Source organism: Phocoena phocoena, chromosome 6 (genome assembly GCF_963924675.1).
Source record: "Phocoena phocoena chromosome 6, mPhoPho1.1, whole genome shotgun sequence".
NCBI classification, from domain to species: domain Eukaryota; kingdom Metazoa; phylum Chordata; class Mammalia; order Artiodactyla; family Phocoenidae; genus Phocoena; species Phocoena phocoena.
The window spans coordinates 98,672,165-98,694,128 of NC_089224.1; the positions used below are offsets into that span (position 1 = coordinate 98,672,165).

At 41.7% G+C, this 21,964-nt stretch overlaps 1 protein-coding gene across 3 annotated transcripts in view; it reads right to left on the minus strand.

The window, feature by feature from the left end:
• The window catches only part of ASTN2 (astrotactin 2), a 914,376-nt gene that overhangs the window by 824,816 nt on the left and 67,596 nt on the right, over positions 1-21,964 (minus strand). The gene's annotated exons all lie outside the window — the stretch shown is intronic.

The window sequence follows — 21,964 nt, forward strand, 5'->3', positions numbered from 1 at the left end:
CACAAGGAAAGAAAACTACAGGCCAATATCACTGATGAACACACATGCAAAAATCCTCAACAAAATACTGGCAAACAGAATCCAACAGCACATGAAAAGGATCATACACCATGATCAAGTGGGGTTTATCCCAGGAATGCAAGGATTCTTCAATATATGCAAATCAATCAATATGATACAGCGTATTAATAAACTGAAGGAGAAAAAACATATGATCCTCTCAATAGATGCAGAGAAAGCTTTCAACAAAATTCAACAGCCATTTATGATAAAACCCCTCCAGAAAGTAGGCATAGAGGGAACTTACTTCAAACTAATAAAAGGCATATATGACAAATCCACAGCCAACTTCATCCTCAATGGTGAAAAACTGAAACCATTTCCACTAAGATCAGGAACAAGACAAGGTTGTCCACTCTCACCACTATTCTTCAACATAGTTTTGGAAGTTTTAGCCACAGCAATCAGAGAAGAAAAAGAAATAAAAGGAATCCAAATCAGAAAAGAAGAAGTAAAGCTGTCACTGTTTGCAGATGGCATGATACTATACATAGAGAATCCTAAAGATGCTACCAGAAAACTACTAGAGCTAATCAATGAATCTGGTAATGTAGCAGGATACAAAATTAATGCCCAGAAATTTCTTGCATTCCTGTACACTAATGATGAAAAATCTGAAAGTGAAATTAAGAAAACACTCCCATTTACCATTGCAACAAAAAGAATAAAATATCTAGGAATAAACCTACCTAAGGAGACAAAAGACCTGTATGCAGAAAATTATAAGACACTGATGAGAGAAATTAAAGATGATACAAACAGATGGGGAGATATACCATGTTCTTGGATTGGAAGAATCAACATTGTGAAAATTACTCTACTACCCAAAGCAATCTACAGATCCAATGTAATCCCTATCAAACTACCACTGGCATTTTTCACAGAACTAGAACAAAAAATCTCACAATTTATATGGAAACACAAAAGACCCCGAATAGCCAAAGCAATCTTGAGAACGAAAAACGTAGCTGGAGGAATCAGGCTCCCTGACTTCAGACTATACTACAAAGCTACAGTAATCAAGACAGTATGGTAGTAGCAGAAAAACAGAAATATAGATCAGTGGAATAGGTTAGAAAGCCCAGAGATAAACCCATGCACATATGGTCACCTTATCTTTGATAAAGGAGGCAAGAATATACATTGGAGAAAAGACAGCCTCTTCACTAAGTGGTGCTGGGAAAACTGGACAGCTACATGTAAAAGAATGAAATTAGAACACTCCCTAACACCATACAGAAAAATAAACTCAAAACGGATTAAAGACCTAAATGTACGGCCAGACACTATCAAACTCTTAGAGGAACATACACTCCATGATATAAATCACAGCAAGATCCTTTTTGACCCGCCTCCTAGAGAAATGGAAATAAAAACAAACCAAAAAAAATGGAAATAAAAACAAAATAAAAAACAAACAAACAAATATTTGTAAATGAAACTTAAAAGCTTTTGCACAGCAAAGGAAACCATAAACAAGACGAAAAGGCAACCCTCAGAATGGGAGAAAGTATTTGCAAATGAAGAAACTGACAGAGGATTAATCTCCAAAATTTACAAGCAGCTCATGCAGCTCAACATCAAAAAAAACAAAAAACCCAATCCAAAAATGGGCAGGAGACCTAAATAGACATTTCTCCAAAGAAGACATACAGATGGTCAACAAACACATGAAAGAATGTTCAACATCATTAATTATTAGAGAAATGCAAATCAAAACTACAATGAGATGTCATCTCACACCGGTCAGAATGGCCATCATCAAAAAATCTAGAAACAAGAAATGCTGGAGAGGGTGTGGAGAAAAGGGAACCCTCTTGCACTGTTAGTGCAAATGTAAATTGATACAGCCACTATGTTGAACAGTATGGAGGTTCCTTAAAAAACTAAAAATAGAACTACCATACGACCCAGCAATCTCACTACTAGGCATATACCCTGAGAAAACCATAATTCAAAAAGAGTCATGTACCACAATGTTCACTGCAGCTCTATTTATAATAGCCAGGACATGGAAGCAACCTAAGTGTCCATCAACAGATGAATGGATAAAGACGATGTGGCATATATATACAATGGAATATTACTCAGCCATAAAAAGAAAGGAAACTGAGTTATTTGTAGTGAGGTGGATGAACCTAGAGTCTGTCGTACAGAGTGAAGTAAGTCAGAAAGAGAAAAACAAATACCGTATGCTAACACATATACATGGAATCTAAGGGAAAAAAAAAAGGTCATGAAGAACCTAGCGGCAAGATGGGAATAAAGACGCAGACCTACTAGAGAATGGACTTGAGGATATGGGGAGGGAGAAGGGTAAGCTGTTACAAAGTGAGAGAGTGGCATGGACATATATACACTACCAAACATAAAATGGATAGCTAGTGGGAAGCAACTGCATAGCACAGGGTGATCAGCTCGGTGCTTTGTGACAACCTAGAGGGGTGGGATAGGGAGGATGGGAGGGAGGTAGACACAAGAGGGAAGAGACATGGCGACATATGTGTACGTTTACCTGATTCACTTTGTTATAAAGCAGAAACTAACACACCGTTGTAAAGCTATTATACTCCAACAAAGATGTTAAAAAAAAAAAAAAAGAAATGCAAAACAACACTAGGTCCATACTCAAAAGTGTAAACCTTCCATTTTCCCCCTTAGCTGTGTATCTGTTTGTTGCCACTATTTGTATGAATCAATAAGCCACGTATTTTTGGAAAGAGGAGCAATATAGATAAACACATACATAAGAAGAATGCTAACATTGAATGAATGAAGAGGGATCTCAAAAATACCATATGCAAACCACACTTAATGTGAGACTTCCAAGGAATCATACACATCCCTCCTGCACCTCTGCCCCACGCAACAAATTACCGTGAATTCCGACATGAGTTCCTGTTGTACAGATGGGTCCACAGAGCGCAATGGGAGAAAAGCAGCCAGAAATTAAATGGCTTCTTCAAGGAATTAAAATTGTTTAGCTGCAGGGCAATGACCTGTGACTTCTGGGTTCCAGAGATCAAAATCCTTGCACATTTGTCCAAGCTACCAATCCTAGAGAAGTTATAACAGAGAGCAATGAAAAGAGAGGTAATTTTCATGTGTTTATTATGCACCATATGTTGCACAAGACCATGTGAACAATCATGCCTGGCACTAGACAGAGTGGTTTGCAAGCACTACTATAGTTCTTTCCATTATCTTAAAAACACCATGAAGTAAAAGCAGTACACCCACTGTTCAGGTGAGGATATTGAGAGAGAGAAAGTGACTTTCTGGAGATAGAATAGCTTTTAAACCTAGTCAGTACATATGTCTAACTCCAACCCTTGTCGTTTTCACTGTTGAGATTCTCTCTTAAAGAAGCAGATATCAGGTAATGAGGCATCACAACGGGGGGAAAAGTGGAGAATTCTCCACAAATAACCAACAAGTAGCGACTCTGTTTTAAGTGAAAACGCTGTGTAGGGCACGCTGAGTAAGCTCAGAATCAAGGGGAGAAGCAGAAGCACACACAACTAACCTAATATCCAAGGAGGATCAAGGGCAATGGGCTGACCAGTGCTCATGACCTTGGGCAAGCGGATCTAGTGGAAATAGTAAGTCAGCTCATTTTCCCTCATGCAGCTGAAGTGCTGCCAAGTATCCATCTGAATCTAATTCTGCTCTTATTCATATGAAAAATAAAATAAATACGGAGCCACTGACTATCACTTATCTATCTATAATTTTACAATGTGTAATACTTTCTAATCATCCTTTCATCTTCACAGACTACCCGGAGAGAACAGGAGGGTTAGGAAAGGTTCCCATTTTGAAAATAAGAAAGTGAAGCTACTAGTACTCTGTGTAATAGCTGACTTTCCTTTTATATTATTATTTTCTACTCACATTAGCCTTTAGGACATCCTAATATCCTGAGTCACATTGAACATAATCTTAACAGAGTGTCTCCCCCCCAATCTTTTAGCTCCCCAAATAAAACATGCCTACTTATTCCTTCTAGATCTACACCTCAAGACTCCCTTTTTTAAGCAGACAAGCACTCAAGCCCAAGCTCTTCTCCATTTATCTGTTCATCCATCCATCCATCCATCCATCCATCCAACCAGGCATCTGAAAATCTGTCCGAAAACTTTTTCAGATGGAGTACCTTGTGATGGGCACTCATAAGACAGGGTCCTTGCCCTAAAGGGCTTAGCAGCTAATTGTAAATATAGATGACATTTGTAACATACTCTGAGACATAGAAGAAAGTGATAAATGCACTAGGGTAAGAGAGACGAAGATCTGTCTCTGTGCAAATGCAGGTAAAGGAGAGGGGGAGAGCAGGACACACCTCACCGCAGAGGGGCGCTCTCGCTATGCACCCAATATGTGTCAGGCATCACACTAGGCACATTTCATTTATCGTCTTACTTTCTTTTAACAATAAGATAAATCAATTATATAAGATAAATATAAAGGGAGGAGTGTCTTCTCTCCCCCACCCCCATCACAACCACTAATCTCCCAAGCTTTAGCTCTTAAATGGATTGGTGAGACCTATGAAAATGTTTGGGTCACCTTCACTTTCAGGCTGGGTCACTGAAATCAAACAGCACATCCCTCCCTTTTCTACCTCTCCTGACCCCACAGATGGGTGGATAAATTCATGGATAAATTCAATCACCCAGCTTTGATGGCTCTCTCTCATCAACCATGAGTTCATGCAGCTATCCAGAGATATTTCGACCTCACAGTCTGGACTGGCTGAGAGGTGATGATGGAGGACGTGTAGATCCCATTTTGGGCTGCTGTTAAGCTGCTGGTTTCATCCCAGCCTTCCCTCAAGCATTGCAAAGTATCCCTCCAGGTGATCTTGGATCCCTCAGGAGAAGGAGAGTTGATAGGCATGGCAGGATCCAGGCATTGCTGGGTTCCCGGCTACAATACTGCCAATCCCCTCGTTTTGCTCTTAGCAACTGGTATTAGTACTTCCCATTTTGCCAATGAGGAAACCAGGGCTCCGAGTGTTCCAGGTCACAGAACTTTCAAGGAATAGGGTCAGGATAGGAATGTGAAGGAGTCTAACTCCACAATGACTGATATTTCTACCACACTGGAGCTGAGATTTGAAAGGTACAGATGACCCTCGTATATTGCAGAGGCAAGAGGAGGCATGGTAACAGGCTCACAGTCCCAAAGGTCCACTGAGATACACCTCTCTCTCTCACACACACACGCACATAAGCTGTTGCTGCCACACCTCCAGTGTCATCAGACCAGCAGAGACACCATGTTTTCTCCCGGAGAAACTTTTTTCTCTGTTAAGAAGCAAGAACCCAACAGCTTCCCTGAGACCCATTTTTCATACAATTAATGTCAGGCCTCCCATGTTTCCTAATGAACTCTGACACTAATGGAGAAAAATGGATACATTAATATTGAGTTCATTAGTAAACAGATTACCCAAATGTTTGGGGTGACGGCAGGAAGAGGGTGAAAGAAGACAGGGAAAGGGGGAGAGAGGCACACATACCCACTCAGCTATTCCGACAAGAACCTCTCTGAAGACCACAGGCTGATCAAATATTTATGGATTTTAATGCACTGATCTGTTAAGTCTGGAAATGTTCCCTCTTACCAAAAAGTAATTTTTTTGAAGAAAGACAAAGAAGACTCATCTTGATGCTGAAGCACTGTTGAGATGGGAACTGAGGCTTGTTGAGGAAAAGGTAGGGCCCGAATAGAAACCTCTATTCCCTGCATGGGAAGGACAGACGTCTCTTCTCCTGAGACAGCATACCCCCTCCCTCACCCATACCCCTCCAGGCCAACAGAAAGATACATGGAAAAGAGGGAAGGTGTGACCATGTGGGGAGAGATATTAGAGGCTGTAAAAGAAAAATGCCTGTGTGCCCTGCTAAATACCCGCACCCAAAGAATCAGTCAGTTGCCTCATGGCTACCAGTCTCTTCCATGCTAAGCCCTTTGGGGGAGTGAAGCCCAAACAGCAGCAGAAATGTGTGGTCCCAACCCATAGAGTGGAAGAGTCTGGTTCTGCCCCTTTCTTGACCGCTACCTTGGACAGCTCTCCTCACTTCCTGCCTCTGTAAAAAGGAGATGCTAATGGCAGCCTTAGCCTATCTCATAGAATCACTGCCTCCATGGTCAAATGAGGTTACCGACAGGGAACCCTTAATATAAACTGTAAAGTACCACAAAGGTCATGACAATGTTGTTTTTGGAAGAGATCCCCATCCCTTTATGTCTATATGATGAGTTAGAAAGTAAAAGCAAAGGGAGCCAGGCCAGCAGTCCCAGCTCTGCCAGCTATTACGTGTGACCTTGAGCAGCTATCACATGTGACTTTCATCCCTCTGGGCCTCAGCTTGGCCATCAGCAACAAAGCCAGCCTGGACCACTGCTAGATAACCCCTCAGGACCTTTGCACAGCCTCGTGCCTATGACAACGCAGAGGAGACTGGTCATGGTGCTGGCTTCTCTACAGACCCAAGACTACCCTTGGTTAAGGTTGGAGTGGAGAGAGAGAAAGAGAGAGAGAGAGAGAGAGAGAGAGAGAGAGAGAGAGAGAGGATGGTCTTTCAGAACTACTGTCGCTCTCACATTTTGTGAGATGGGACATTTTGTGTCTCTTAAAGTCCTTGGGCAAGGAAATCTCATGTCATGCTCTGAGGAGAAAACAACTTAATAAAAGTGAGGACAGAAAGAAACAAGGAAATAGTCCAGGTAGAAATGGACCCCAGAGAGAGTATATGTTCATGAATCAAATAGTTTCTTTTCTGGTCGCTGCCTTTTGCTCTGTTACGGGCACTTTATTCGCTGAGATAGGAATGATCTGCCAAAACATTTTTACACACAAGAGACAGAGATACACAGACGGATGGTGAGAGACAGAGACAGACACAGCCTCCAAGCTAGAGGCAGTGACTTTCCTCATCTTCGTGAGCCGGAGATAAAGAAAACAAAATGAGGAAGAAAAGGAAAGAAAAAAATGTCAAGTAGCAAACAATCATTGAAAAAGACAATGCCATGTTCAGAGCAGGGTCTCTGTATTCCAAACAGCAGTGACATTTCTTTAAACAGCAAGATGAATCCTTTTATATAGGCCTTTTTCATATGGGTCTCTTGCCACCCAATTTATTAGCAGAAAGAGAAATGCATGGGAAAGAAGGCATAGAGTGTAGGGGAGGATACAAAGCAGGAACCAAAAATTCATTCTGTTCCCCAAATCTCCTAATGTGACTCACTAGCTCTATTGTGACAAAGTGAGAGGTCTCTGAGGAGTTCATTTCACGTCTCATCCATCCTGAGAGTAATGGGAAAATCCCGCCTTGTGTCTGCAAAATAGCACACACTGTGCACCACAGACACTCAATTCCATTAGACATAATGGAACAAGATTGTCCCAGAAGTTGTTTTCAATTGCTTGAGTGCATCCTTCATTTAGGGAAACAAGAATATATGAGCTGTTTGACTCAAGTGGAAGTGTGGACCCGAGTTGGCAGTGATAGCCATGGCTATTTTCTGCTATGGTTGGCTAGGTGGACACCTGGTCAAACATCACCTCTCCCCATGGCTGAAGAGGTAATCTTTAACATCTCCATTTCACGGCATCTATTACAAAGCAGCACAGAGCTATTCATTAACTGTCGTTAACCAAACACAGATCCCTGAAAGGTCCACACCCACCAAGCCATCTCCATTCTGTGAATGGCACAATCAGGTTCAGAGCGGCAAGAACGCATAAGCTAAAGTGCCAGATGGTCAGGAGTCTGAATCCCCCATCCTGCCACCTCTAGATGCTTGACTGTTGGCAAGTCACTTAGTCCTCCTGAAACTCAGTATTATCAGGTGAAAACTAAAACAAAAAGATACGTGCTGGGCGAGATAATTCAACTTAACATGGCAAGGATGGCAGAAAGTCTGTGGGAAGCATAGAGAATTTGGGAAAGGCTAGTTTGCAGTGAATTGGAGCTTCCCAAACTGAGTGCTATCTCTGGATCCCCCTCCGCTATGTGGACTTAAGAGTTGGATTTTCAGTGCCAGAAGAGGAGCTCGGGGACCTCCCGTTTAACTCCTTGCGCTGTCGCTGATTCACCAGGAACATTTGGTCATTTGTCTCCCCTGGTTGAGTCCCTGTTTCTTCACATATAAAATGAGGGGGGTGGACTTGACGTGTAATTTAGCAATTTTCAAACTGTGTTCTTAGAACAGAATAATTTCTTCAAACACAGCTTTATACAGAAGTACAAGCAGAACATGCCTAGCAAAGGAGAGTGGATATTTTCGTGGGCATGGGGGCCACAAGCCCCACTTATACCCCTGCCCCTGCCCCTGACTACCTTCAGTAGCATATGACTCTGCGGTCCTAAGGACATTCTGCGAGACCACAGAGGACAGGTGCTGTGGGAATTTCAGGAGCTTGGTTTGCTGGACAGCTCTTTCCTGACGAGCTTCCAAAGCTGGCTTCTGATCAGGACGGCTACTGGTCATGCTTACTCTTTCACCCTCATCACCAAAAAAAAAAAAAAAAAAAAAAAAAAAACCAAGACAGGGAGAGCTGATAAGAGAAGTAAAGCTTTAGGAAAGAAGAGGCAGCCAAAAGGAATCCTGTCCACTGCCATTTCATTCCCACACAGGGACAGCATATCTACTAAGAGGCCATCCCCGTGCTGGGCTGGAAACACATGCAAATATCATTATTGTTTGTATTTGTTTCCTCTGACTGCTGTAACACATTACCACAAATTTGATGGCTAAAGCCAACAGGAATTTATTGTCTCACATTTCTGGAGGCCAAAAAATCCAACATCAGTTTAACTGGGCCAAAAAAGCAAGGTGTCAGGAAGGCTGTGCACCCTCTGGAGGCTCTAGGGGAGAATCTGTTCCTCGTGTCTTCCAGCTTCTGGTGGCTGCCGGCATTCCTTGGCTTATGGCCACGTCACTCCAATCTCTGCCTTCTCCACTTCTGTCTAAAGTCAAATCTCCTCCTGCCTCCCTCCTGTCAGGATGTTTGTGATTACTTTTAGGTCCCACTTGGATAATACAGTATAATCTCTCCATCTCAAGAGCACCAACTTAATCACATCTGCAAAGACCTTTCTTCCTTATAAGGTCGCATTCACAGGTTCCAGGGATTAGGATGCAATTTTTTTTTTTTTTTTTTTTTTTGGTGGTGGGGCATTATTCAGTCCACCATATTGTTGTTCTTTATTCATAGTCACAATGCAAACTTTAAGAATGCAAACAAGTACACCCGATTAACTCACCTTGGAAGCTTTTTAAACTCTGCAAAGAGAAAATCTCCAGGGCCCCTTTGTCACTTTGCTCATCTGTTCCTTTTGTGAGAACTACACTCAGCTCTCACCCCAAATACAAATACACTTGTACATAGTCTACTCACCCTGAAGAATTGATATGAAAGTAACTCATCCAAGACGATTTCTCAGATCACCCCAGTGCCTGAACTCACTTTTCCTGGGAGAGACTCACAGAAAACATTAGCTGAACTGTCATGATGTCATTGAAAAGTGGTATTGACAGATGATGTTTGTGTAGCACTAAAACTCAGGCATAGGGCTGATGCTTCAATGAATACCATCATTGCATCCTCACAAATACCCTGTGAGGTAGATCTTCTTATTTCCATCCCCATTTACAGAGATGGGAACACTGAGACTTGGAGAGGTTAAGTAACTTAACTTGCCCAAGATGGATTAACCAACCAGGGGTGGAAAGAGATTCCAGCCCCACCCACATGTATGGTTCCAGAATCACAGCTCTCAACACAATCTATACTGTCTACTCCCTGCTCACTGCCCACCTCCCAAGCTCATTCTACCCTGCATTAATTAGTTCTCTACCAACTTTCTCTTTCCTCCTAAACTGTGCCTTTCTTAAAGGCTGAGCTAGCACTTTCTGCAGATTTGTACCCCTCCTGCCACTGGCCTAATCCTTGGTGCCATGAATAAATGAATAAGGGAAAAATAAATAAAAGAAAATTAAGGAAGAAGAGATCAAGGAAGGTATGGAGAATAGGAGAAGAGAAAAGGGAAGGAGGAGGGGTGAAGGGCCAGAACTACTCAGAAAGTATCACCCGGAGAGCCTGCCACTTAGATGTTACTCCAAAAATTCCTGAAGCAGGAGAAGCCAACTCCCAAGGTGGCCCCACCATTAGTTCTAGTACAGAGACATACGGAAAGAGGGGGAAAGGGAGGAAGAGAAGGAGGGGGAGAGAGAGACAGAGACAGAGACAGAGACAGAGACAGAGAGAGGAGACAGAGCTCCAGCATAGCACGACTGAGAAAAGAAGCCAGAGAAACTACACAACCGTCTATCCAAACACGTGGAGGGAAAACCCATCCCCAAAAGCAACATTAACAAGAGAAAATTAAACCCTACACCATGGCACAGCTAATAAGACTTCAAAGCCCTCTGCATACGGAAATGAATCCTTCAGGCAGGTTGGGAGCTAGGATGCCTTGTGCTGAGGGTGATGAAAGCAGAGGCAGAGTGGAGATGCCGAAGCCTTAATGAGCCCCGAACCCCAGAGACCCTGTCCCTCCCCAGCTTCGTTCACCCCCAGGACCCCGGGAGTCCCCAAAGGAAAAGGGCCATGTTAACTCTGAGCACCACAGACATCTGGGGAAGCTATCTGGATTCTGGAGCACAGCAGTGCCCAGGGGTGGCCATATTAATTTGTGTGTACACACACCCTAGGCTCACACACCCCGCAGAGTGACACAGACACACAGGTAACACCTCTCCCTGCTTCGAAGCCCTGTTTCCTTCTTGCAGTTCCCCCTATTTCTTGATGATTTATTTTGTTTTCATTTCTTCATCCCCCCCAGCCTGAAGCTAAGGGAAGAGGAAAGAGTGAACATGGGTTTCAACTCTAGACCTAAGAGTAATGAAAAGCGTGAGGCAACAGTGGTGGGGAGGGGACAGCCGGCGGAAGTACTGTGAGCAACACTAATGCCAGCGCTGCCCTCCCGTTGCTCATTTCTCCTAAGGGCCCCAATGCATTTTTCACCCAAACATAAATTACTTTTACTTATTTTTTTCTCCAGAACGTGGAAAGCAATGCTGACACATGCAGCCTGCACAAGAGTGGAGGACGTTCCCCATCACCTCCCCTCCCAGGGCACGGACAGGTTGTGGCTGAATGAAGAGACCCAGGATCCTAAGGGAGCCAGGGTGACAGGTGGGAGGATCCATCAGAATAAAAGAAGCCACCCCAATGTTCTGCCTTGGAACTGTGTTTGCCGCAGCACAAAGGAGCCCAGGCAGGGAGTGCCTGGAACCAAGCCTGTGTCTGGTGAATCCCCCAGCCTGTAGGGCTTGCCCTTAATGCTCACTCTTTTATCTTTTTTTTTTCAGTTATTATTATATTTTACATTAATTTTAGTCATGCAACCAGTATATGCTGAGTACCTAATATGTGTCAGACATAGACTAGGTTCTGGGTGTTCAGTGAAGAAGAAACAGACAAAATCCTTGCCCTTATGGATGTATGTAGAACATAACCAAGTGTGAATCACAGCCACAGCTGCTTTACGAGAGCTCTCCATGTACCTCGCACAATTCTAAGTGCTTAAGACGTAGTAAATCATTTCATCCTTACAAAATCCCTGGATGGGAGATGAGGAAACTGTGACTCACAGACTATGAACTTGCCTAAGGTCGCACAGCTGGGACGTGGCAGAGCTGGGTTTTCAAACCCAAGCGGTCTGGCCTTTATCCAAAAATCACAACAAAACAAAACAAGGACCTACTGCACAACACCTGGAACTATATTCAATATCTTGTAATAATCTATAATGAAAAAGAATCTGAAAAAGTATATACATATATATGTATAACTGAATCACTTTGCTGTACACATGAAATATTGTAAATCAACTAAACTTCAATAAAAATTTAAAAATTAAAAATAACTTTTTTAAGTACATGGTTACAATCGGTGTTAAGTGCCAGACTTAAATGAACAGCCTGCAACAATAGAGAATAACTGAGGCAGATACTTTTTTAGACAGGACAGTCAGGGAGGGCTTCTCAGAGGAGGTGACATTGAAACCGAAGGAGGTGACAGATGAAAAGAAACTGGCCATGAGGAAAGCAGCAAAGAAGCTGATTTCAAGAAAACACGCACCCTTCCTTAGCCCATTCTCTTTTATCTCTTCTTCTTTCTCTCTTCTACCCTATCCCTGTACTCTGGCTCCTCCATTACTAACATTCTCCATTCTGTAGTTTTCTCTCTCCCCTCTAACACCTTCCTAGTCCCATTAATTAGTTCCCTGCACCCACTATGCAGGTCTTCTTGTGGCTCCCACTCTGGCCTATATTTTAATCTTCACTTCGCAGTTAGGCAAACTGATGGGCAGAGAAAGGAAAGGAGGAGAGGGCATGATGACACCAGTCATCTTCTAGATTTTATCTTGTCTAATCCCCCGTGGAGACTCAGGGGCGTTATGACATTTGCCCAAAGCTACATGGCCCGTGGGTGTCAGTCAAGACTAAACTTGTGTGCACTGATTCTCTGTCCAGGGCAGTACGCTATTCCACCAGTGTTCTGGTTACTTTTCAAAAGCATTTGCAGATATCAAATCAAGGCACAGCCTAGAAAACTAGGAAACTGAGTATGACCAATATAGCATTTATTAGTTTCTCAGGTAGAACCCAGAACTGCACATCCTACCAAGCTCTGAACTTGACCGCCTATTTACACAGCATTTGTCCACCAATCAACCAAACTAACACGTTCACCTGCACTCACCCTCTAGAATCCTATTATCTTAGTGCAGGAAGGGTTGCCCAATTCTCTCATTTTGCAGACACAGAAACTGAAACCAAGCCAAGAATAGAAGCTCAGTTTACTGATGAATCATTAAGCAGAAATAAACAATTTAACTGCCCTCATATGTTAAGGAGGAATATAAGTGCCTTAGATTTCCTCCTCCATCTCCTTCTCTTGCCAGTGATGGGAATGAATCTGCCCGAAGCCATCTCTGTATCCTCAAGGGGATGTACATACTAATGTATTGAAATCACACAGATTTGGGTTCAAACTCTACCACTGCCAACTCTGACCAATTTACTTAATTTCTCTGAGCTTAACTTTCATTGTCTGTAAAATGGGGACACTCACACCTACATATTTAAGGTTGGGATGAGGATTAAATGGGGAGTCATGAGAAGAACTGGACATAATGGTGACAAATAATCTGTGCTCAATACAGATGCATTCCCTTTAACATTTGGGGAAAATGAAATGCAAGGTAACTGACCAGAGTCAGAGATGCAGGTAAGTATCATCAAACTGGTCGGCGCTTACGCGTCTACCACCAACCTACAACCTGAAGGGTATCCTGCTGCTTCAGTGGTGTGTGTTACCTGAGGCAGGGTGACCTGGTACATCTGGTACCCATGGACATCCGAGGAGCAGATTTTGGAGTGGAAATTGTGGAATATTTAATGGAGGTGCTGTCAAGGAGAAAAGGCACATGCAACATGGCTCCAAAATCATTAAGGGGCTCCCAGTTAGGAAGCATTCTCTACAATGACTAACAGACTTCAGGGAGAGGTGAATTGTTTGAGTGTGACACTTTAGAAATTACTACCTAAACACATTATACTGAGAGCTCACTTGTAAATGGCTCTCAGTAATCAGAGAGGCACTTCCTAGTTCAGTATCTCATTTGCTCTCACCACCACCCTGGGAGGTTGTCCCTGTTATCCAAGATTGTATCAATGAGAAAACCATGGTTCAGAGAGGTTAACAATTTGCTCAGAATCACACAGCTATTTAGTAAGGTCTTCTGCTTCGTGTAGTGCAATTCCCTTTTTCCACTACACTCAATGCTCTGTCCTTCATATATACATGTGTCTTTCTGGAAATAAAAAAAAAATAGGTAATAAACAAAAAGTGAGAAGATGATGGCTATAACCACACAAAGACAGAAGCAGGTTCTCAAGGGCAGAGAAAGTGTGAATTGCTAAAAGGGAACAAAAAGGTGCATTTGACCTCACGCCTCTTGGGCAAAGCACTCAGCACCAGATGACAAGGGCAGAGAAGGCCCAGGGACCTGGGCGCTACATGTCCAGCTTTCTGAAAACTAAACTGTCATAGTCATTTAGATTCCAAAGCCCTGCTTAGCTGGAATCTAGAGGAAATGAAAAAATGCTAATCAGAGAGTCTATTACCAGATCAGAAGATTACACTTAACCTACATTCTCATTATTTTTAATGTTTCTAACCAACACTGCACCAAGCTTAAAATCAGGAAGGAGCACAATCTATTTATAAGTAAGTAGGTAGGTAATTGGGGGGACCTACTCAGCCTGGGCCTGAGAGTTCAGGTCAACCCTGCTCCCAGGATGGGGAAGATTAAACAATTTGGCCAAAGGAAAAATGAAGCAGGGATTCAAGGCAATTTTCCAGCCACTTCAATCTAAAATTTCTCACTCTGACTGAAGAAGCAACACAACTGAACACAAAAAATATTGGTGATTTGCTGTATCTCCCTTTTAACTCTACACATTCTTATTTCAATTCACCACTCTTCTGCGTCCATGTGATCCAGGAGGTGCTGGGCAATGTCACTTACATTCTTGTTTCTCAAAATATGTTCTGTGGAACCCTACATTTGTTAGACATTAATAGGAAATAGAGTCTTCTATGGTCAAATAAACTTAGGAAATACTGAGACAAGCAAAGAGAAATGCATCTATTTCCTGTAAAGCTGCTCAGAGCAGACTTCCTTGATACACTGATTTGTACTACGAATCCCTAATGTGTCTGTATATGTGTGTGTTTGGGTGTAGAGAGCCATTTGCCCACACTTATCCTAGACCAGAGCTTGAAAATTCTGGTTTCGATTGTTCCAGCTGTATTCTACTGTGGAAAAAAGAGAGGCAAGGAAAAGAACTCTAAGCTTTTACGTTACAAGTGCCAGACACTTTGTGTAAAGCCAAGGGCTTCATTGCTATGATATTAGGTTGGAGTATTTCATTAATAACTGATTTCTTAATTCATGTTTTATGATCCTGTCAGCATATAGAGGCATTTGTCTCTGCCAAAAAAGAAAGTGTGTGTAGGTTTGCCTCCCCTCCCTCTGCCCCATTAACTTGGAAAAGAAGAATCAGTGGAAAAGGTGGACGAAAGTCAAAACAATTGAGTTGTCTCTTTATGGATTTATCGAGTGACAACTGGTGCCACAGAGAGCTAGGCGGGGGCAGTGAAGCATGTCGGGAAGGCCGTTGATCATCAGGCGCATGGGTCAAAAAGGATTTTATCTTCTGTCCTCAAATCTAAATGGCAAGCTCAAACACAGATGCAGCAGACAGGGGCTAAGGGCACTGGCAGAGACTCCGTCCCCCCCTCGCTAGCCCCTCCCATGAAGAGGGCTCCAAGGTCACAGCAGAGTAAAAGCACCCAATTTGGGAGAAGTTAACTTGGGGTCATATTTATTGCTAAGCATCTGTCACGGACTAAATTCTGAAGAGACAGACAAATGAGACATGACCCCTGGCTTCAGCAGTCCACTGCTTAATGGAGGGTCGGGGGAGGGATGGCAGACAAGTGACTGCCAATGGATCAGAAGAAGTACTGAAAGAAAATAGCTCCCTGGTTCTTAAGGGGCTAGGAAGGCTTAAAAAAGGAGATGGTTATGCCCCCCTACAGGAGGTAGAGGTTGATTCCCCTCTCCCTCAATGTAGACCACACTTAATGACTTGCTTCTAAGGAACAGAATAAAGAATATGAAAAAGAGTAACTTTGCAGTGGAGAAACCTGGCGGATACCACCTTCACCAGGTGATCAGGGTAACATCAGGTTGAGATCATGTACTCTCTGGTATGATACGATGACCTCTGCAGTGTGCTTCTCCATACCCACAGGACCTCTGTCTGATCATGAAAAAACATACCAAACCCAAAATGCGGGACATTCTATAAAATACGTGACCAGTTTCTTGAACAACTGTTAAGATAATTAAAAGAAACAAAAGAAGAAGAATGAAAGAATGGAAAGAAGGAAGGAAGGAAGGGAGGGAGGAAGGGAGGGAGGGAAAACTAAGAAACTATCACGTATCAGAGGAAACCAAGGAGACACAATGATTAAAAGCAACACGGAAACATGAATTGGGTCCTGGGAGTGAAAAAAGGACATTAGTGGAAATCACGTGAAATCTGCATAATGCCTGTAAGTTTAGTTAATGGTAATGTACAACGGTTGATTTCTTAGTTTTTCTTTTTTTTTTCTCTTTTGAGACGTATTTTTTTATTAGTTATCTATTATATACATGTTAGCGTATACATGTCAATCCCAATCTCTCAATTCATCGCACCACCACCCCCCACCCCCTCTCCCCGCTTGGTGTCCATACTTTTGTTCTCTGCATCTGTGTCTCTATTTCTGCCCTGCAAATCAGTTCATCTGTACCATTTTTCTAGATTCCACATGTATGTGTTAATATACGATATTTGTTTTTCTCCTTCTGACTTACTTCACTCTGTATGACAGTCCCTAGGTCCATCCACATCTCTACAAATGACCCAATTGCGTTCCTTTTTATGACTGAGTAATATTCCATTGTATATATGTACCACATCTTCTTTATCCATTCATCTGCCAATGGACACGTAGGTTGCTTCCATGTCCTGGCTATTGTAAATAGAGCTACAGTGAACATTGTGGTACATGACTCTTTTTGAATTAAGGTTTTCTCTGGGTATATGCCCAGTAGTGGGATTGTGGGTCATATAGTAATTCTACTTTTAGCTTTTTAAGGAACCTCCATACTGTTCTCCATAGTGGCTGTATCAATTTATATTCCCACCAACAGTGCAAGAGGTTTCCCTTTTCTCCACATCCTCTCAGATAATTGTTCTTTGTAGATTTTCTCATGATGCCCATTCTAACTGGTGTGAGGGGATACCTCATTGTACTTTTGATTTGCATTTCTCTAATAATTAGTGGTGTTGAGCAGCTTTTCATGTGCCTCTTGCCATCTGTATGTCTTCTTTGGAGAAACATCTATTTAGGTGTTCTGTCCATTTTTGGATTGGGTTGTTGATTTTCTTAATATTGAGCTGCATGAGCTGTTTATATATTTTGGATTTTAATCCTTTGTCCATTGATTCATTTGCAAATATTTTCTCCCATTCTGAGGGTTGCCTTTTCGTCTTACTATAGTTTCCTCTGCTGTGCAAAAGCTTTTAAGTTTTATCAGGTACCAATTTGTTTATTTTTGTTTTTATTTCCATTACTCTAGGAGGTGGGTCAAGAAAGATCTTGCTGTGATTTCTGTCAGAGTGTTCTTCCTCTAAGAGTTTTATAGTGTCTGGTCTTACATTTAGGGTTCAATCCATTTTGAGTTTATTTTTGTGTATTGTGTTAGGGAATGTTCTAGTTTCATACTTTACATGTAGCTGTCCAGTTTTCCCAGCACCACTTATTGAAGAGACTGGTCTTTTATCCATTGTATGTCCTTGGCTCCTTTGTAATAGATTAGTTGACCACAGGTGCATGGGTTTATCTCTGGACTTTCTATCCTGTTCCACTGATGTATATTTCTGTTTTTCTGCCAGTACCACATTGTCTTGATTACCAGCTTTGCAGTATAGTCTGAAGCCAGGGAGTCTGATTCCCCCAGCTCCATTTTTCTTTCTCAAGATTGCCTGGGCTATTCAGGGACTTTTGCAGCTTCATACAAATTTTAAGATTTTTTATTCTAGTTCTATAAAAAATGCCATTGGTAACTTGATAGAGATTGTACTGAATCTGTAGATCGCTTTGGGTAGTCATTTTCACAATATTGATTCTTCCAATCCGAGAACATGGTATATCTCTCCACCTCTTTGTGTCTTTTTTTTTTTTTTTTTTTTTGCGGTACGCGAACCTCTCACTGTTGTGGCCTCTCCCGTTGTGGAGCACAGGCTCTGGACGCGCAGCCTCAGCGGCCATGGCTCACGGGCCCAGCCGCTCCGCGGCATGTGGGATCTTCCCGGACCGGGGCACGAACCCGTGTCCCCTGCAGCAGCAGGCGGACTCTCAACCACTGCGCCACCAGGGAAGCCCTCTTTGTGTCATCTTTGATTTCTTTCATCTTATAGTTTTCTGAGTACAGGTTTTTTACCTCCTGAGGTAGGTTTATTCTTAGGTATTTTTATTCTTTTTGTTGCAATGATGAATGGGATTGTTTCCTTAATTTCTCTTTCTGATCTTTCATTGTTAGTGTACAGGAATGCAAGATATTTCTGTGCATTAATTTTGTATCCTGAAAATTTCCCAAATTCACTGATTAGTTCTAGTAGTTTTCTGGTGGCATCTTTAGGATTATCTATGTACAGTATCATGTCGTCTGCAAACAAGGACAGTTTTACTTCTTCTTTTCCAGTTTGTACTTCTTTTATTTCTTTTTCTTCTCTGATTGCAGTGGCTAGAACTTCCAAAACTATGTTGAATAATAGTGGCAAGAGTGGACATGCTTGTCTTGTTCCTCATCTTAGAGGAAATGGTTTCGGTTTTTCATCATTGGAAATGATGTTTGCTGTGGGTTTGTCATATATGGCCTTTATTATATTGAGGTATGTTCCGTCTATGTCCGCTTTCTGGTGAGTTTTTATCATAAAGGGGTGTTGAATTTTGTCAAAAGCTTTTTCTCCATCTATTGAGATGATCATATGGTTTTTATTCTTCAATATGTTAATATGGTGTATCACAGTGATTGATTTGACTATACTGAAGAAGCCTTGTATGCCTGGAATAAAACCCACTTGATCATGGTGTATGATCCTTTTAATGTGTTGTTGGATTTTGTTTGCTAGTATTTTGTGGAGGATTTTTGCATCTACATTCATCAGTGATATTGGTGTGTCATTTTCTTTTTTTGTAGTATCTTTGTCTGGTTTTGGTATCAGGGTGATGGTGGCCTCATAGAATGAGTTTGGGAGTGTTCCTTCCTCCACAATTTTTTGGAAGAGTTTGAGGAGGATGGGTGTTAGCTCTTCTCTAAATGTTTGATAGAATTCGCCTGTGAAGCCATCTGGTCCTGGACTTTTGTTTGTTGGAAGATTTCTAATCACAGTTTCAATTTCATTACTTGTGATTGGTCTGTTCATATTTTCTATTTCTTTCTGGCTCAGTCTTGGAAGGTTATACCTTTCTACCAATTTGTCCATTTCTTCCAGGTTGTCCATTTTATTGGCACAGAGTTGCTTGCAGTAGTCTCTTAGGATGCTTTGTATTTCTGCGGTGTCCGCTGTAACTTCTCCTTTTTCATTTCTAATTTTATTGATTTGAGTCATCTCCCTCATTTTCTTGATTAGTCTAGCTAAAGGTTTATCAATTTTGTTTATCTTCTCAAAGAACCAGCTTTTAGTTTTATTGATCTTTGCTACTGTTTTCTTTGTTTCTATTTCATTTATTTCTGCTCTATCTTTATGATTTCTTTCCTTCTACTAACTTTGGGTTGTTTGTTCTTCTTTTTCTGGTTACTTTAGGTGTAAGGTTAGGTTGTTTGTTTAAGATTTTTCTTGTTTCTTGAGGTAGGATTGTACTGCTATTAACTTCCCTTTTAGAACTGCTTTTGCTGCATCCCATAGGTTTTGGATCGTCGTGTTTTCATTGTCATTTATCTCTAGGTTTTTTTTTAATTTCCCCTTTGATTTCTTCAGTGATCTCTTGGTTATTTAGTAACGTATTGTTTAGCCTCCATGTCTTTGTGTTTTTTACGTTTTTTTTTCCCCTGTAACTGATATCTGATCTCATAGCACTGTAGTTAGAAAGATGTTTGATATGATTTTAATTTTCTTAAGTCTACCAAGGCTTGATTTGTGACTCAAGATGTGATCTATTCTGGAAAATATTCCGTGTGCACTTGAGAAGACAGTGTAATCTGCTGTTTTCAGATGGAATGTCTTATAAATATCAATTAAATCTATCTGGTCTATTGTGTCATTTAAAGCTTGTGTTTCCTTATTAACTTTCTGTCTGGATGATCTGTCCATTGGTGTAAGTGAGGTGTTAAAGTTCCTCACTATTACTGTGTTACTGTCGATTTCCTCTTTCACAGCTGTTAGCATTTACCTTATGTACTGAGGTGCTCCTAAGTTGGGTGCATGTATATTTATAATTGTTATATCTTCTTCTCAGATTGATCCCTTGATCATTATGTAGTGTTCTTCCTTGTCTCTTGCAACATTCTTTATTTTAAAGTCTATTTTATCTGCTATGAGTAGTGAAACTCCAGCTTTCTTTTGATTTCCTTTTGCATGGAATATCTTTTTCCATCCCCTCACTTTCAGTCTGAATGTGTCCCTAGGTCTGAAGTGGGTCTCCTGTAGACAGCATACGTATGGGTCTTGTTTTTGTATCCATTCAGCGAGCCTGTGTCTTTTTGGTTGGAGCATTTAATCCATTCACATTTAAGGTAATTATTGATATGTATCTTACTATCACCATTTTCTTAATTGTTTTCGATTTGTTTTTGTAGGTTGTTTTCTTCTCTTGTGTTTCCCACTTAGAGAAGTTCCTTTAGCATTTGTTGTAGAGCTGGTTTGGTGGTGCTGAATTCTCTTAGCTTTTGCTTGTCTGTAAAGCTTTTGATTTCTACCTCAAATCTGAATGAGATCCTTGCCGGGTAGAGTAATCTTGGTTGCAGGTTCTTCCCTTTCATCACTTTAAATATATCATGCCACTCCCTTTTGGCTTGTAGAGTTTCTGCTGAGAAATCAGCTGTTAACCTTATGGGAGTTCTCTTGTACGTTATTTGTCATTTTTCCCTTCTTGCTTTTAATAATTTTTCTTTGTCTTTAATTTTTGTTACTTTGATTACTATGTGTCTTGGCGTGTTTCTCCTTGGGTTTATCCTGCCTGGGACTCTCTGCACTTCCTGGACTTGCTTGACTATTTCCTTTCCCATATTAAGGAAGTTTTCGACTATAATCTCTTCAAATATTTTCTCAGACCCTTTCTTTTTCTCTTCTCCTTCTGGGACCCCTATAATGCGAATGTTGATGTGTTTAATGTTGTCCCAGATGTCTCTTAGGCTGTCTTCATTTCTTTTCATTCCTTTTTCTTTATTCTGTTCCCTGGCAGTGATTTCCACCATTCTGTCTTCCAGGTCACTTATCTGTTCTTCTGCCTCAGTTATTCTGCTATTGATTCTTTCTAGTGCATTTTTCATTTCAGTTATCGTATTGTTCACGTCTGTTTTTTTTCTTTAATTCTTCTAGGTCTTTGTTAAACATTTCTTGCGTCTTCTCGATCTTTGCCTCCATTCTTTTTCCAAGGTCCTGGATCATTTTCAGTATCATTATTCTGAATTCTATTTCTGGAAGGTTTCCTATCTCCACTTCATTTAGTTGTTTTTCTGCTGTTTCATCTTGTTCCTTCATCTGGTACATAATCCTCTGCCTTTTCATTTTGTCTATCTTTCTGTGAATGTGGTTTTCATTCCACAGGCTGCAGGACTGTAGTTCTTTTTGCTTCTTCTGTCTGTCCTCTGGTTGATGAAGTTATCTAAGAGGCTTGTGCAAGCTTCCTGATGGGAGGAACTGGTGGTGGGTAGAGCTGGCTGTTGCTCTGGTGGGCAGAGCTTAATAAAATTTTAGTCGCTTGTCTGCTGACGGGGCTGAGTTCCCTCTCTTTGGTTGTTTGGCCTCAGGCAACCCAGCACTGGAGCCTACAGGCTCTTTGGTGGGGCTAATGGCAGACTCCTGGAGGGCTCACGCCAGGGAGAACTCCCCACAACTTCTGCTGTCTGTGTCCTTGTCCCTGCAGTAAGCCACAGCCACATCCCTGCCTCTACAGGAGACCCTCCAACACTAGCAGGTAGCTCTCGTTCAGTCTCCTATGGGGTCACTGCTCCTTCCCCTGGGTCATGTGTGTGCC